The 18407-nt window shown below is 23.3% G+C and overlaps 1 pseudogene; it reads right to left on the reverse strand.

Annotated features, from left to right (window-relative positions):
* Positions 1 to 13086: 13086 nt before the first annotated feature.
* Positions 13087 to 16181, reverse strand: LOC149510733 (disease resistance protein RPS5 pseudogene; annotated as a pseudogene).
* Positions 16182 to 18407: the final 2226 nt, after the last annotated feature.

The following is an 18407-nucleotide window of genomic DNA, read 5'->3' on the forward strand; positions in this document are numbered from 1 at the left end:
CTTGCAATAGAGAGTAGGTTTCATTTTAGTATAAGATAATTTCTTTTTTATATGGTAACTTTATTGCTTCATTTAAATTTAGATTTTTTTACTAACTTTTTTATTAAATAAATTCATGGTAGATTGATCCTATCTCTTAAGATAAAAGTTTTAGTTTCGTTCTTATTAATAACCAAGGTTTAATCTTTGACAATTTCAAATATAAAAAAGTTACCAAAGATTAAAAATTAAGTCATCATTGATTTATTATTATATTACTAGTGATTTACTACTAAATTATTAATGATTTACTACTAAAATAATATTGATTTACAACTAATTTATAAATGATTTATCACTAAATTATAAATGATTTACTACTAAATTATTGATAATTTATCACTAAGTTACTAAAGATTTATTATAAAGTTATAACTAATTTACTACTAAGTTATTGATTATTTATTACAAAATTATCAATTATTAACTAATTTACTGCTAAATTATCAATAATTTATAACTAAATTATTAGTAATTTATAACTATGTTATTTGATTTATTACTAAATCACCAATGATTTACTATTATACTATTATGCATTTACTATATGTTATCATTGATTTAATACTTAGTTTTCAATTATTTACTAAATTATTACAATTTATTATTAAATTAATCATGATTCACCATCAAGTTATCACTGATTTATATTAAATTATCCATAATTTACTATAATATTACTAGTGATTAACTATTAAGTTATAGATTATTCAAAAAAAAAGTTGTCGATAACTTACTACTAAGTGATATTGATTTACTGTTAAGTTTTTAATAATTAACTACTAAATTATTATTGATACTATTAAGTTATTTATGATATACTACTAAATTTATCAATGAGATAATGTTATAAATGACCCTTGAATTATAGTGAAATGTTCAATATGATATCTAAATTTTAAGTCTCTGATGCGATACCTAAACTATAAATTTATTAATTAATATGATATTTATCCCTAACATAGTTAGTTTCAAATGATGATACATGGTGTACAAGCAACCTTCCAAGCACTACATTAGTTAATAATTTCATAGTTCAAGTACCACATTATACATTTCACTATAGTTCAGGAGTCATTCATAGCATTAACCATTTATCAATTAATTACTATTAAAATAAAATTGATTTATTATTAAGTTATTATTGATTTATTACTTAGATATATATGATTAACTACTAAGTTACTATTTATTTTTTATTAATATATCCTTGATTTATTAGTATGCTGCTATATATTTACAATTATGAAATATGGAGTTTAAAAAGTTGCTAACAATATATAAGATAATTTTATTTTTATATAATAATATTATTATTTTATTCAAATTTAAAATTTTTTTTACTAAATTTTTATTTGATAGATTCGTGGTAGGTTTATTCTAGCCCTTAAGATGAAATTTTTTTATTCATTTCTGCCACGAACCAAGGTTCAATCCATAACAATAAAAAAATTTATCAATGATTAATAATTAAGTTATTATTTATTTACTATTATGTTATCAATCATTTATTACTAAGCTATCAATAATTTATTACACATTTATAAATGATTTTTCCTTAAATTGAAAATTATTTATCACTAAGTTATTGATAATTTATTATAAAGTTATAACTTGTTTATTACTAATTTATGAATGATTTTATTACAAAATTATCAATGATTAAACTAATTTACTATTATATTGTTACTCATTTATTGCTAAGTTATCAATAATTTATTACTACGTTATTAGTAATTTACTATTAAATTATCAATAATTTATTACTAAATTATTAATGATTTTCTATTATATTATTATATATTTACTATTATGTCATAATTGATTTACAATTTAATTTCTGATTATATACTACAAAATTATTATTAATTTACTACTAAATTATCTATGATTCATTACCAAGTTATCATTAATTTATCTTACATTATCCATATTTACTATTAATTTATCATTGATTAACAATTAAGTTATTGATGATTTACTATTAAATTATATTGATTTACTCTTAAGGTAATGACTAACTATTAAATTATCAATTATTTAATATTAAGTTATTATTCACAGTATAAAAAAGCTATTTATGATTTATTACTATTAATTAATTATGATTAAACTGAAATTAATTTACTATTCAAATTATCACTAATTTACTATTAAATTATTATTAATTTATTATTAAGTTATCAATGTTTAACTATTAAGTCGTCACTTATTTTTCATTAAATTATTCTTGATTTACTACTTTCTGTTATACATTTACAATTATATTACAATTAATTTATTACTAAATTATTATGCATTTACGATTATATTATTATTGTTTTATTACTAAGTTATTAATTATTGATTACTAAATTATTATTCATTTATTGAGTTTTGCATGATTTACTATTAAGTTATTATTAATTAACTATTAAGTTATACTGATTACTTTTAACTTTCATGGATTAATTACAAAATTAGCAATCATCTACTATTATGTTGTCATTAATTTGCATATATTCAAAAAGAAAGTAACTGCAATGAATGCTAAATGATGTAATTTATAAGATAGAGAAAGAAGTAAGAAAACGTTTAAACATAGATGACTTGAAAAACAATAAACAAATGCTCTTAATTTGCTATTCATAGTTTAGCATGTAATAATAAGTTAAAATCATAACTTTTTATACTAATGTAAGTATCAAAGCAAAATTAAATTAATATATAATATATATTAAGTTAATATTTTAAAGATATTCTTCAAATTTTTTAATTCATAGAAAAATAATACGTATTAAGATAAGTTTTATTAATAATTTGATTGAATGATTTGTTATGCATTTTTATGCTTGTTAGAGAAGTACAATTTCTTATGAAAGATTGAAAAAATTGAAGTGTTGTGCCAACAATGAAAGTAATAAACTTTATCCTTCTTTCTATCTTTAAGTATATAATTTTAGGTAAAAATTTAATTATATAAAAGCAATGAGAAAAAATTTACTAAACAAAATTTATAAAAAAAATAGACAATAATTTTAAAAAATATTAAGTTTACAATAATTACTTTTACATTTTCCTTAAAAAATTTCTTTTATTAAATGAAAAGATAGTATATTTCTGATTGTTATTTCTTCTTATTACTATCATTCAAAATTACTTTTTTGATATGTTGATGTCAACCAACTTTTTCATTTGAAAAGAATAAAGATTATAAGGGTCATAATGACCTAAATAATGTTTAAATGTATGTTGTCTTGTTGAATGGGTATAACTATGACATCTATTTCAAAGGAAATGTTTAAGTTGTTTCCTTCAATCTATATTGCAGCAACTTGAACAGCAAGACTTCAGCATAAGAATTTCAAAATCCTCAAAAGAAGATATATCATTTAATCTTTGCATGATTTGGGTATAAGAATTTTCTTCTAGCATTATCATTAATATCTCAATAACTTTTAAATTTCTTTTTTGTTTTTTCATTCTACTTTGAAATTTATTACTAGTGTCATAAAAGTATAGTTAAAAATAATATAAATTAACTAACTCAAACTTGAAACAATTCAAAACTCAAATTGAGTATACATAATATTTTTATGCTTTTTGAATTTTAATATAATTAAAAATAATATAATACACATAATTATAAAAATAAACAAATTTCACTCAATTCAATTGATTTTAAAAAATCAAAACCTTAGTGGTTATTTAAAATCCGAAATTATTGGACCCAAAATTTGAATTAAAATAGCAATCCAATTAGAATCCAATATTTTTATTCATCTTTCACATCAATTCAAAATTTTCTTATTTAAGTTTTTTTTCTTTCATCTTCAATGTCTCATTTTTATTATCTTTGTATTTGAATTAGTTAACTAATTTTTAAGAATATTTCTAAAGTGAAATTAAAATTATAAGCAATTGATTATACTTATTTTTCATTTGGATTTAAGATGATTTTAAATCTAACTTTTTAAAGAACGAAAAGTTTACACCAATTATTGAGTTAGATTTGCTCAAGCGATGAGTAAATAATTAAGTACACAATAAATAGACATGGATAAAACTTGAGTCAACCTAATTGATTGTTGACTCTAAAATTAAAACTCAACTCGAAATTATGAATAGTTAAAATTCAAAATAATTAAAATACTAAATACATAATTAAATAAAAATCTATCAAAAGAATTTTGTTAATTAAAGCTTTTAAATCACATTTAAGTTTAGTTAAATTATAATTTACAATAATATTTTTATATTAAATGTAATAGTGATAATTAATTTGATAAATTTCAATACTTTTGAATTAATATTACCCAATATAGTAACTTAAAAATTTTTGAACATTCTTTAACTTATATAATGAAAAAAAAAATGAATAAGGCCTCGACTGGTAATGGAGACAGTATTGAATTTCAAGGCTAGGTTGCTTTGGTGTGGATTGCCAATGATGGGAAGGATGGCAATGCGGAGATGGCCACAAAATTAGCTTGGTGGGAATCGGTGGTGCCATGTACTTCTGTTTTTCTCAGTGATCTTTCTTGATCTCCCTACTCTAAAATATTTGTGCCAAGTTTATAGGAAAATTCAGAAGAATCCCTGATTAACTCAACCTTTGACAAGATTTTGATATTGTAAAAAACTTTGGATTTTTCGAATACAAATTTAATCCCTTTTAAAATTCTACTAACATGCATTCACAGGGTAAAATTTTATCTCCCCCCCCCCTTTTTTTAACTATTATCTTATCATTATCCTATAATCTTAACGCCTAAACAGAAAACCAAAGATAAATCAAATAAATAATCAGAAAAGAAAAAACCAAAAATAATAACAAAAACAAAATATGAAATAAAAATGAAAATGAAAATGGATAATTGGGCCTAATAATATGGATCTTATTGTACCAAGCCCAATGGGCTTAGGATCGGACCACTTAGGGTGTCTACACTTGTTGGCAAAGTACAATTTCTTATGAAAGATTGAAAAAATTGAAGTGTTGTGCCAACAATGAAAATAATAAACTTTACCCTATGTTACTATCTTTAAGTATATAATTATAGGTAAAAATTGAATTATATAAAAGCAATTAGAAAAAATTTATGAAATAAAATTTATAAAAAAATAAAATAGACAATAATTTTTAAAAATATTAAGTTTATAATAATTACTTTCACATTATTCTTCAAAATTTTCTTTTATTAAATGAAAAGATAGTATATTTATAATTGTTATTTCGTTTTTATTACTATCATTCAAAATGACTTTTTTATTTTTTAATATCAACCAACTTTTTCATTTAAAAAGAATAAGGATTATAAGGAGTCATAATTACCCAAATAATGTTTAATTGTATATTATCTTCCTAAATAAGTCTGAACTATAATATTTATTTCAAATGAAATGTTTAAGTTGTTTCTTTCAATGCATATTGTAGCAACTTGATTAGCAAGATTGGAGCATAAGAATTTCAAAATTCTCAAAAGAAGATATATCATTTAATCTTTGCACAATTTGGGCATATGAATTTTCTTCTAGAATTATCATTAATATTTTCATAACTTTTGCATTTAAATTTTTTTTGTTTTTTCATTCTATTTTGAAATTTATTACCAGTATCATAAAAGTATAGTTAAAAATAATATGAATTAATTAACTTAAATTTGAAACAATTCAAAACTAAAATTGAGTATACATAAAATTTTTATGCTTTATAAATTTTAATATAATTAAAAATAATATAATACACATAATTATAAAAATAAACAAATTTCAGTATATTCAATTGATTTAAAAAAATCAAAACCTTTGTGGTTATTTAAGTTTAGTTAAATTATAATTTATAATAATATTTTTATATTAAATGTAATAGTGATAATTAATTTGATGAATTTCAATACTTTTAAATAAATATTATCCAATATAGTAACATTAAAAATTTGTATATAACCATGAACATTCTTTAACTTATATAATGAAAAAAGAATGAAAGGTGTTCAATGTTTCTCCCAACAAAATAGTTTTATGTTGATCCTAAAATAATTTGAAATCATTAAAATTAAATTTTTTTATTGAAATATTATATGGCACTAACCTTATTTATATGAATAAAATAGAGTTATGTATAACCAGTCAATTTTTTGTCTCATTTTTTTGCTCTGAATAATCTTCTATTGGTGTTTCCATCAATAAATTATAATTCTACATTCTACCAATTAAAAACATAAAATTTCTTTTATTTAAAAATTTTATTATGCATAAATTTTGATTGTATAAAAATATTACAATATATAATTTTAAAAATTACAATGAAATAAAAAAAGATTTAATTAATTTCCCTTTTGAATTATTTCAAGCAAATAAAAAGATTTAATTGTGTTATTAATGATCAAATTATCAACTCATAAAATATACAAATAATAAAATTATTAACATACATATATGGTTAGCAAATCAATTAAAATAAAAACTTGAAAGGAAAAAAAAATAGAGATAAAGCAAATATGCTTTAATGATTTAGGAGTCTAATAATGAAAAAGAAACTTCATTTAAATTAAAATTTATAAAAAAATTTATTATAGTACTTTAATCAATCATTTTTAACATTTTAGGAATTAAAAATTTTAATGAAGATATTTTCATCAATCACTTTTAATACTTTTTTACTGTAATTATTAAAATTTTAATAGTAAAAATGAAAATTAATTTAAATTAAAAGTTATAAAAAATTTAATAATAATATTTTAGTGAATCACTTACAATCTTGGAATTAAAAGTTTACAATTTTAGGTGACTTAATTTTGCAAAAAAATTTATTTTTACTTAATTCTCGCTTACGTGTTTCACTATATTCTTTTCCTTTTCAAATAACTAGGATTGTCTTGAGTTCTCTTTCTCGGTTCTGTCTTTAAACTTATTAGGCACACCTCATAACCCTCACCTCCCCTTGATTCATTTCTTCGAGACACCTTTTCCATCTCCAACTTCTTAATTATAAAATTACAGAAAGAGATTCATTGATTAGGTGTTTGTTAATCTGGTTTTCTTCCAAAATTTCAAATTTGGCAAAGATTGAGCATGCACAACCTTTTAACGGCTCAACAAGGCAAGGTTTAAAATTTCTAGTTTTTTTATATTGTCAATAAAGGAGTTACAGCTAAAGAGAGAAAGTGAACACTAAGAGAAAGTAGTTGAATGGAGAAAAAAATTGAATGAAATAAAAAAAAAAAAGATAGCCCTTTGCAAGAACAGAACAATGGGATGCTTTGTAGAGAAACAAGAGTTGAAAGGAGAAAATTTTGAAGTTAAGATAAAAAGAAAAAAATTTGGAAAGAAAGAAGAAAGAAAAGTTGTTGTGTTCTTATAAAACTGATGTTTTTATTATCTTTTAATTTTTTTGGGGTTTTAGGGAAAAAATTAGTATAATACACAACTAAACAATGCAATTAAACCACATGGAGAACAATTTGTCATCTAAATATATCCTTAATTGTAAACGTTCAATAATGTTTAATCCTTATTTATATTCTTAATTGTAATCGTTTAATCTTAAATTGAGTAACCATGCAAACGTTTAATCCTAAATTAAGTATTTAACTTATTTTTTTGGTAATTATTGATAAAATTTATACCATCATATATTAAATATTGGATTCCTGCAATAAAGCGTAGGTTTCATGTTAGTATAAGATAATTTTCTTTTTTATAAAGTAACATTATTGCTTCATTTAAATTTAGATTTTTTTTACTAATTTTTTTATTAAATAAGCTCATGGTAGATTTATCCTAGCCTCTTAAGATAAAAGTTCTAGTTTCATTTTTAGTAGTAACCAAAGTTCAATACCCGACAACTTTGAATATAAAAAAAATTATCAAATATTGACAATTAAGTTATCATTGATTTATCATTATATTATCAATGATTTACTACTAAGTTATTAATGATTTATTACTAAAATAACATTAATTTACAACTAATTTATAAATAATTTATCACTAAATTATAAATGATTTACCATTAAATTATTGATAATTTATCACTAAATTACTAAAGATTTATTATAAAGTTATAACTGATTTACTATTAAGTTATCGATTATTTATTACAAACTTACCAATTATTAACTAATTTATTGCTAAATTATCTCTAATTTACAACTAAATTATCACTAATTTATAACTATGTTATTAGTGATTTATTACTAAATCCCCAATGATTATTATGCATTTATTACATGTTATCATTGATTTAATACGTAGTTTTCGATTATTTACTATGAAATTATTATAATTTATTATTAAATTAATCATGATTCGCCATCAAGTTATCACTTATTTATATTAAATTATCCATGATTTACTATAATATTACTAGTGGTTAACTATTAAGTTATAGATTATTCAAAAAAAATTAAGTCATCGATAATTTACTACTAAGTTATATTGATTTACTTTCAAGTTTTTAATAATTAACTACTTAATTATTATTGATACTATTAAGTTATTTATGATTTACTACTAAATTTGTCATTGGGATAATGTTACAAATGACTCTTGAATTATAGTGAAATGTTCAATATGGTATTTAAATTTTAAAAATCTTTAATGTGATATCTAAACTATGAATTTGTTAATTAATATGGTACTTATCCCTAACATAATTAGTTTCAAATGATGATACATGGCATACAAGCAACTTTCCAGGTACTGCATTAGTTAATAATTTTATAGTTCAGGTACCACATTATATATTTCACTATAGTTTAAGAGCCATTCATAACATTAACCCTTTATCAATTAATTACTATTAAAGCAAAATTGATTTACTGTTAAGTTATCATTGATTTATTGTTAAGATATATATGATTAACTACTAAGTTACTATTTATTTTTTATTAACATATCCTTGATTTATTAATATGCTACTATATATTTACAATTATGAAATATGGAATTTAAAAAGTTACTAACAATATATAAGATAATTTTATTTTTATACGATAATATTATTATTTTATTCAAATTTAAAAATTTTTTACTAAATTTTTTATTGAATAGATTTGATATAGGTTGATTTTAGCCCCTAAGATGAAAGTTTTTGATTCATTTCCGCCATGAACCAGGTTCAATCCTTAATAATAAAAAAAATTATCAATGATTAATAATTAAATTATTGTTTATTTACTATTATGTTATTAATCATTTATTATTAAGCTACCAATAATTTACTATTAAATTATCAATAATTTATTACATATTTATAAATGATTTATCATTAAATTATGAATTATTTATTACTAAGTTACTGATAAGTTATTATAAAGTTATAACTTATTTATTATTAATTTATGAATAATTTATTATAAAATTATCAATGATTAACTAATTTACTGCTATATTGTTACTCATTTATAGTTAAGTTATTAATAATTTATTACTGCGTTATTGGTAATTTACTACTAAATTATCAATGATTTATTATTATATTATTATATATTTACTATTATATCATAATTGATTTGCAATTTAATTTTCGATTATATACTACAAAATTATTATTAATTTACTATTAAATTATCCATGATTCATTACCAAGTTATCATTAATTTATATTACATTATCCAAATTTACTATTAATTTATCATTGATTAACAATTAAGTTATTGATGATTTACTATTAAATTATATTAATTTACTTTTAACGTAATGAGTAACTATTAAATTATCAATTATTTAATATTAAGTTATTATTAACAATATAAAAAAAGTTATTTATAATTCACTACTATTAATTAATTACTATTAAAATAAAATTGATTTATTATTAAATTATCACTAATTTACTATTAAGTTATTATTAATTTATTATTAAGTTATCAATGATTAACTATTAAGTTGTCACTTATTTTTCATTAAATTATTCTTTATTTACTACTCTCTTGTTATGCATTTACAATTATATTACAATTAATTTATTACTAAATTATTATGCATTTACTATTATATTATTATTGATTTATTACTAAGTTATCAATTATTGACTATTAAATTATTATTCATATACTAATTTATGCATGATTTACTATTAAGTTATTATTGATTAATTATTAAGTTATCAATAATTACTACTAAGTTATACTGATTACTTTTAGCTTTCATTATTAATTACTAAATTAGCAATCATATACTATTATGTTGTCATTAATTTGCATATATTAAAAAAGAAAGCATCCGCAATGAATGCTAAATGATGTAATTTATAAGATAGAGAAAGAAGTAAGAAAATGTTTAAACGTAAATGACTTGAAAAACAATAAGTAAATGCTCTTAATTTGCTATTTGTAGTTTAGCATATAATAATAAGTTAAAATCATAACTTTTTATACTAATGTAAGTATCAAAGCAAAGTTAAATTAATGTATAATATATATTAAGTTAATATTTTTAAGATATTCTTTAAATTTTTTAATTCATTGTAAAATAGTACATATTAAGATAAGTTTTGTTAATAATTTGATTGAATGATTTGTTATATATTTTTATACTTGTTAGCGAAGTACAATTTCTTATAAAAGATTGAAAAAATTGAAGTATTATGCCAACAATGAAAATAATAAACTTTACCTTATGTTTCTATCTTTAAGTATATAATTTTAGGTAAAGTTTAATTATGCAAAAGCAATGAGAAAAAATTTACTAAATAAAATTTATAAAAAATATATAGACAATAATTTTAAAAAATATAAAGTTTATAATAATTACTTTCACATTCTCTTTCAAAAATTTCTTTTATTAAATGAAAAGATAGTATATTTCTAATTGTTATTTTATTTTTATTACTATCATTCAAAATGCATTTTTTTTTATATATATTTTGATGTCAACCAACTTTTTCATTTGAAAAGAATAAAGATTATAAGGGGTCATAACGACCCAAATAATATTTAACTGTATGTTATCTTCCTAAATAAGTCTGAACTATAATATCTATTTCAAATGAAATGTTTAAGTTGTTTCCTTCAATCCATATCACAGCAACTTGATTAGCAAGACTTGGGCATAAGAATTTCAAAATCCTTAAAAGAAGATATGTCATTTAATCTTTGCACAATTTGGGTATATGAATTTTCTTCTGGAATTATCATTAATATTTCCATAACTTTTGCACTTAAATTTTTTTTTTCATTCTATTTTGAAATTTAATACCAATGTCATAAAAGTATAATTAAAAATAATATGAATTAATTAACTCAAACTTGAAATAATTCAAGACTCATATTGAGTATACATAAAATTTTTACGCTTTTTGAATTTTAATATAATTAAAAATAATATAATACACATAATTATAAAAATAAACAAATTTCACTTGATTCAATTGATTTTAAACAATCAAAACCTTGGTGGTTATTTAAAATATGAAATCATTGAACCCAAAATTTGAATTGAAATAGCAATCCAATCAGAATCCAACATTTTTTATTTTATTTGAATTTAAGATGATTTTAAATCTAACTTTGTAAAGAAGGAAAAGTTTGCACCAATTATTGAGTCAAATTTGTTCAAGTGATAAGTGAATAATTAAGTATACAATGAATAGATGCAAATAAAACTTAACTCAACCTAATTGATAGTTGATTCTAAAATTAAAACCCAAATTGAAATTATGAGCAGTCAAAATTTAAAATAATTGAAATACTAAATATACAATTAAATAAAAATTTATCGAAAGAATTTTGTTAATTAATGCTTTTAAATCACATTTAAGTTTAGTTAAATTATAATGTATAATAATATTTTTATATTAAATGTAATAGTGAAAATTAATTTGATGAATTTCAATACTTTTGAATAAATATTACCTAACATAGTAACCTTAAAAATTTTTATATAATCATGAACATTCTTTAACTTATATAATGAAAAGAAAAATGAAAGCTATACAATGTTTTTCCTAAAAAAAGAATTTTATATTGATCCTAAAAAAATTTTAAATCATTAAAATTATATATTTTTCATTAAAACATCATATAGCACTTACTTTATTTATATGACTAAGATAGAGCTATGTATAATCAGTCAATTTTTTTTTTCTCATTTTTTTGCTTTGGAAAATCTTCTATTGGTGCTTCCATCAATTAAATATAATTCTACATTCTACCAATTAAAAACATAAAATTTCTTTTATTTAAAAATTTTATTATACAAAAATTTTGATTATATAAAAATATTACAATACATAATTTTAAAAATTACAATGAAATAAAAAAAATTTAATTAATTTATCTTTTGAATTATTTCAAGCGACTAAAAAGATTTAATTATATTATTTATGATCAAATTATCAACTCATGAAATATGCAATTAATAAAATTATTAACATACATATATAGTTAGCAAATCAATTAAAATAAAAACCTGAAAGGAAAAAAATTAGGGATAAAAACAAATATGCTTTAATGATTTAGGAGTCTAATAATGAAAAGAAACTTCTTTTAAATTAAAATTTATAAAAAAAAAACTTATTATGGTACTTTAATCAATCATTTTTAACATTTTGGGAATTAAAAATTTTAATAAGGATATTTTAATCAATCACTTTTAATATTTTTTTAGCGTAATTATAAAAAATTTAATAATAAAAAAGAAAATTAATTTAAATTAAAAGTTATAAAAAATTTACTAAGAATATTTTAATGAATCATTTTTAATCCTTTTGGAATTAAAATTTCAAAATTTTAAGCAGTTTAATTCCGCAGAAAATCTATTTTTAATTTTAGTTGATTTAAATTAAATTTAAATAAATTAATAAAAATTATATATTTAAAAATAAATTTGTTAATTTAAAGATTTATAAAAGTATTTAAGTCAATCACTTTTAACAATATTAAAATTCACACTTTTATACATAGATAATAGTTTATAATTAAAGAAAGACGAGAAGAATATAAATAGTTACTGCACGGGTTTAAATCAAGAAAAAGTTGGTAGCATAACATGTTAGCTGACCATAAATAAAATAAAACAAATTGAGATATTTAGGTTGAAGCTAAAATTATTTACTCAGCATTAAAATGCAGCCTATATTTAAATCCATATAAGCAAAAGATTCACCATTAACTTAGTCAATTTAATGAACATGACACAAATGAGAAAATCATCCACGATTTTAGAACACACCACAACAGGTTCAAACACAACAATTATAACAGAGACTAAAGGTAAAAGTAATATGTTTACTTTGCACTTTCAGTCAAAAGACGTAAAGGAGGGAAGAAAACCGTTTAGAGCACATTCATCCTCCCATTGAAGCTCTTTCCACCATTCTTTCTTTCCCCTAATGCTGATTTTGTTTTCCTTTGCACTGTTGGAGTTGAGTGGAAGTCTTTTCAGCTTTGGGCATCGCCAAACAAAAATTTCTTTCAAACATGAGAAGGGAAGTGTATCCCAGTAAATGCTCTTCAACTCTGGCAAAATCTGTAAGGAAAGAGACTCGAGTTTTCCAAATAGGCTTAAAGTTTCTTCTAGCTCAGCCACTTGACTCAGTTTTCTCTCATTGATTATTTCTTCCATATTATTGCAGAGCATCACACCAAGAGACCTCAGGTTTGGAGCAAGAATTAGCCATGTTATGTCCTTCAATTTTGAACAATCGACTATAAATACATACCGAAGGCTTTGGAAGCAATGTTTGCCTGCAATCAGAGAGGTTTGAATGTGGCTCTGTGTTTTTATCATTCTGCCTTCCCCTCCCCACTCCATCTCCACTTCTTCCAAACTTTCACACTTCCTAAGTTCTAGATGTTCTAGACTCTTCATTTTCGCTAAAGATAAAATATTCAATCGCTTCGAGTCCTTTAACAATTTAAGGTGAATATTTAAAGTGCAGCTGCATAACCTTTCAGTACTCAAAAGTCTATCGAGACCCAAAGCACTTGTTATAGGGACAGTCAACACATTCAAATGGTTCAAGCACTTCAATTCTTCCACCAAGCATTCATTATCATCTTCCTCTTCCTGGCCCAAAGAATAATCACAGCCATACATTCTCAATACTAACAGCTTTGAAAAAGCAGATATCAACTGTCTTGGAATTCTTATGGTAGAATAAAGTATCTCCAAGTTCAAGCATTTAAGCTTTTCTAAAGCCTTCAATCAATTGGTAGCTGTCTTATCCTTGTACGGAAGAGATCGAGACATTCCAGAGACACCAATTTCGAAATTCCCACTGGCAATTCTCCTATACCACTATTGCCTGACAAGTTTAGAACTTTTAAGCCACACATAAATTGGAAGAAGTCATTATTGATCACCTTCAACGGATTATCGTTAAGAAACAAAGTTTGGAGATCAGGACAGTTAGGTGCTTCTGCTAGATTTTCTATCCTGTTCTTCATCAATGACATCCTGCGTATGCTTCCCCGATTCTGAACTTCTGGTAACTTAGTTAATTGATAACCTGCCTCCACAAAAAACCTCCACTTTTCTTCTTCACACTTACATGCTATCCACAAACTCATGTCACGAATCACATCATGCATCTTTATGCGAAATTCATCTATTTCTTCCAATAAACATGCATGAAGAAGAGAACCAATCATTTGGTGGCCTTGGTTTCGAGCTAGACTTGTATTCCCATGTCCATCCAAAAACCCCTCTGCTGTCCAGAAATCTATAAGCTTCTCTTTATCAATTGGGTAGTCCTCTGAGAACAAACTACAGTACAAGAGGCAAGTTCGAAACATGTCATTGGGAAGAGAATCAAAACTGAATTTTAGAAGTGGATATACCTCTTCACCCATGTCTGGAAAAACAGAGGCAGATGATCTCCGACACACTTCAATTGCATCTTTCCATTCTTCAACTTTGTTCTTACAAGCCATGGCACGAGCAATGGTGACAAGTGCGAGAGGTAGGCCTCCACATTCTTTGGCCAATTCATGAGCCAACTCACGAATACATGGATTACTATCGAGTGTTTCTTCACCAACTTTTTCTTGAAATAATTCCCAAGCTTTTTCTTCAGGCAAACACCGCACTTCAATCTTCTTTTGAGCTTCCATTTGGCCACAAACCTTGATAGAACGAGTTGTAAAAACTAGTTTGGAACCATTTTTTTGAGTTGGGAGAGGTATCCCAACCTTAGATAGATCAACTCGCTCCCATATATCATCTAACAGTATAACAAATTTCTTTTCCTTTAAAACCCTGAAGATGTTTAGAGCTTTTTCCTCTGGAGTTTTGTCCTGCCATGTTCCATCATCTATTCCCACCCTTTTAGCAATGTCATCTTGGACCTTTCCGATGTAAAACCCTTTAGATACTACAACCCAAATAACTACATCAAATCGATTTGGGGGTTCACAGAACTTGTTGTTGATTTTGTTCACGAGGGTTGTCTTGCCAACCCCTCCCATGCCATACAGGCCAACAATGCCCACTTGTTCAGCTTCAAGGATGCTCCAAGCCTTATCGAATGTGGATTCCAAACCAACAGTATGCCCAGTAGGTCGTTCAGTTACTAGAGGTGTTGGTTCCTCCTCAGCCACCTTGTCAAAAACTCCCTTGCTCTTATGATCTACAACATCTCGGAGCATTTTGGTAATTTGCTTCCCAAATTTTAGGTTGGACTTGGGACTCATAGAAAAACAACCTCCTACACATAATTTCTTAATTTCCTGAGGACTTTGCTCAATCAACAAATGAGCTCCATTAATCAAAGTTTCTGCCCTCGAAAGCCAGCCTTGAACTTGGTCTAGCCGCTTCAGCTGTTGTTGATCTTCAGCTATTTTCACTCTTCTGATCACATCATTCCTTAGATCCGTTAATTCTGCTAGTGCAATTTTTAAAGCTTCTACGTTTTCTTCAAGCTTGCATACAAACTGTACTTGTCCGGCAACACAATCACAGCAGCGGGTAATGACAGTGTCGCATGAAGCTGAGATCGAGAAGATGTTACCCATAGTTAGGCTTTGGTTTTAAAGGGGGAGTTGAACAATTTCTGGAAAGGAGAAAAAGGAACGAAATCAAAGATGCTTTTTGGAATATCAAGCCAAAGGGTGAAAAAATGAAAGAAAGATATGCAGAAGTGCACGGAAGGCAGAGAATATCTCCTGGAAGTTTTTTTGAAAGATATGCAACTTATGAGAAAAGGCCATGTAGCTACGAGATATATAAGACTCTTGAAATTTTCTTTGCTGTTTACTATAAAGCCAAAAATATTCAACAAGAAAAAAGAAAAAAGGAAAAGGAGTTTCGTAAAATTTTTTATAATATCAATAAAATTGTTTGTGTATTTTTGGAGTTACCAATATTTTATATCGCATATGCGGAATTGTTGCTTATAAGTTTAAATTGTGAATAAATTCAATATATTCAACTTAAAAAAAAAACATTTTTGACATGTTCTTTCTTTTTTTCTTGATAATTAATTCCTAAAGCTTCATTGACATATTCACCCTTTTAGATAGCAATAGTGTATTCTATTAAGCGGTTGGGGTGTATTCTATGTGTAATTTTTATTTTTTATCTAAATGTGGATTTTACATATATTAAAACGGTGTACAATCCATTAAAATAATAATAAATTTCATATATATAAGTAATAAATGTTATGTAATTTTTTATTAAGATTAGAATAATTATAAAATTATATAAATAAAAATATTATAGATAAAATGTTCTCTATGTTTTGATTAACTCTATATAATTTAAAATTATAATTAATTAATTATCAATATAGTCGTAAGGCAGAGGATAAAGAAAACCTTCATTTTGGAAAATTTGTCAACGTCGAGCTTTAACTTTACAATTGCCCTCTTCCTTGTAAAAGATTCTTAAACAAAAGGTTGTTTACTCCATTAAAAATATTCCTTTGGCCGACCAATTTAACTGGTATTTAGACCACAACCTACAGAGAGAAACACATTAGACAATTTACACGTAATGATATTTATCTTTTTAGGATCAAATAATAACTATATTAAATTAGTTTCTTGCAACAATCATGCATGTATTTTCTGAGCAAAAGATGCCTTTGGGGCCGGGGTGGCTTTTGGCATCTACCTTTTTGCAGAGGCAGCCAAGAGGAAGTTGCTCATCATGCATTATGCTTTCACCGATAAATTAGTCAATAGTGACTAAAAAAACTTAATTTTGTGGGGTAGGTTTTCTGTTGTGTGGAAGAAGCCTTGTACTTTCATTGACTAGTGTTTTGGCATCAACTAATAAATAATTAGCTTAAAAAATTAACAATGTGGGGTCGGCTTTTCTTTTGTGGTCCAATTTGGAGTGCACATCCACGACTAATTAAACTAAATCACTTTCCTATAAGAATATTGGTTAAAACTTTTTCTTTTTTCAATGAAACTAAGAAAGACTAATTAGACGTCAATTGTAATATCTTATACAGAAAAATAGTCAGTCATTTTTAAGAAGAAAAATAGTAAGAATAAGCTTTTTAAATTTAAGTCTTTTTGCATTTGAATTTAGTTTAATTTTATTTTGAGTTATTTAATTAATTTTTTATTTTTTTTATAAATGTATGAAATATGTTATTTTTTAAATTATTTGATTATAAAGAAAATTTTTAATTCTAAATTCATCAAACCTTTGCTACGAAAATTTTGTTTTGATCATTGAATTTAAGCATAGCAATGATGTTTTGATTTGTGTGCATATGATTATTCTCTTGCGGAGATATAAAATTAGTCCAATAATCATTTGATTTGAGAAAAAAATTTCACATATTCTACATTTCTTGTACGAAGGAAAAGAATTCACGTGAGAAGAGGTTTCGAGATCTTTGCCATGAATTGGATGTTGAGACTGCCATTGAAGCATCTCTCAAAATCTTCATTTTGTAGTTTCAAAACATACATTATATGTGTAAAAGGTGCAAATGAAATTAATTTGGCATGCACATCTTTGACTAAGTCATTGTTTAATGTATAAGATTATTGATAGGATAAGATAATAATCATCCTATATCATATTTGATTTGTATCTAAAAAAGATGATTCAATTCTTTCAAAATAGAAATGATTATTTTTAATTTATGAGATTAAACTTACATATCTAATTATATCTTTAAAAATTTTATCAATAATTTAAATTATATAAACTTTAAAAAAAGATAATTTTGATAAATAAATAAATTATTTTATTCTAATTTTTGCATATATAAAAAATAAAATAAAATAAAATTATTTAATCTAATCTTATCCATAATATTATTTTATCTTATTTTATCATAATTTTATATAATTTTAATTTCTTATAACAAAATTATTTAAATCTTTTTTTTTTGGAAAGACTAATTAGTTGTCAATTGCAATATTTTTTTATTAAAAAATGGTCAATCATTCTTCGGCCAATCAAACCTTATCTCA

Source organism: Durio zibethinus, chromosome 28, assembly GCF_047325235.1.
Source record: "Durio zibethinus cultivar Kanyao isolate XHJ-2024 chromosome 28, ASM4732523v1, whole genome shotgun sequence".
Classification (NCBI taxonomy): Eukaryota; Viridiplantae; Streptophyta; class Magnoliopsida; order Malvales; family Malvaceae; genus Durio; species Durio zibethinus.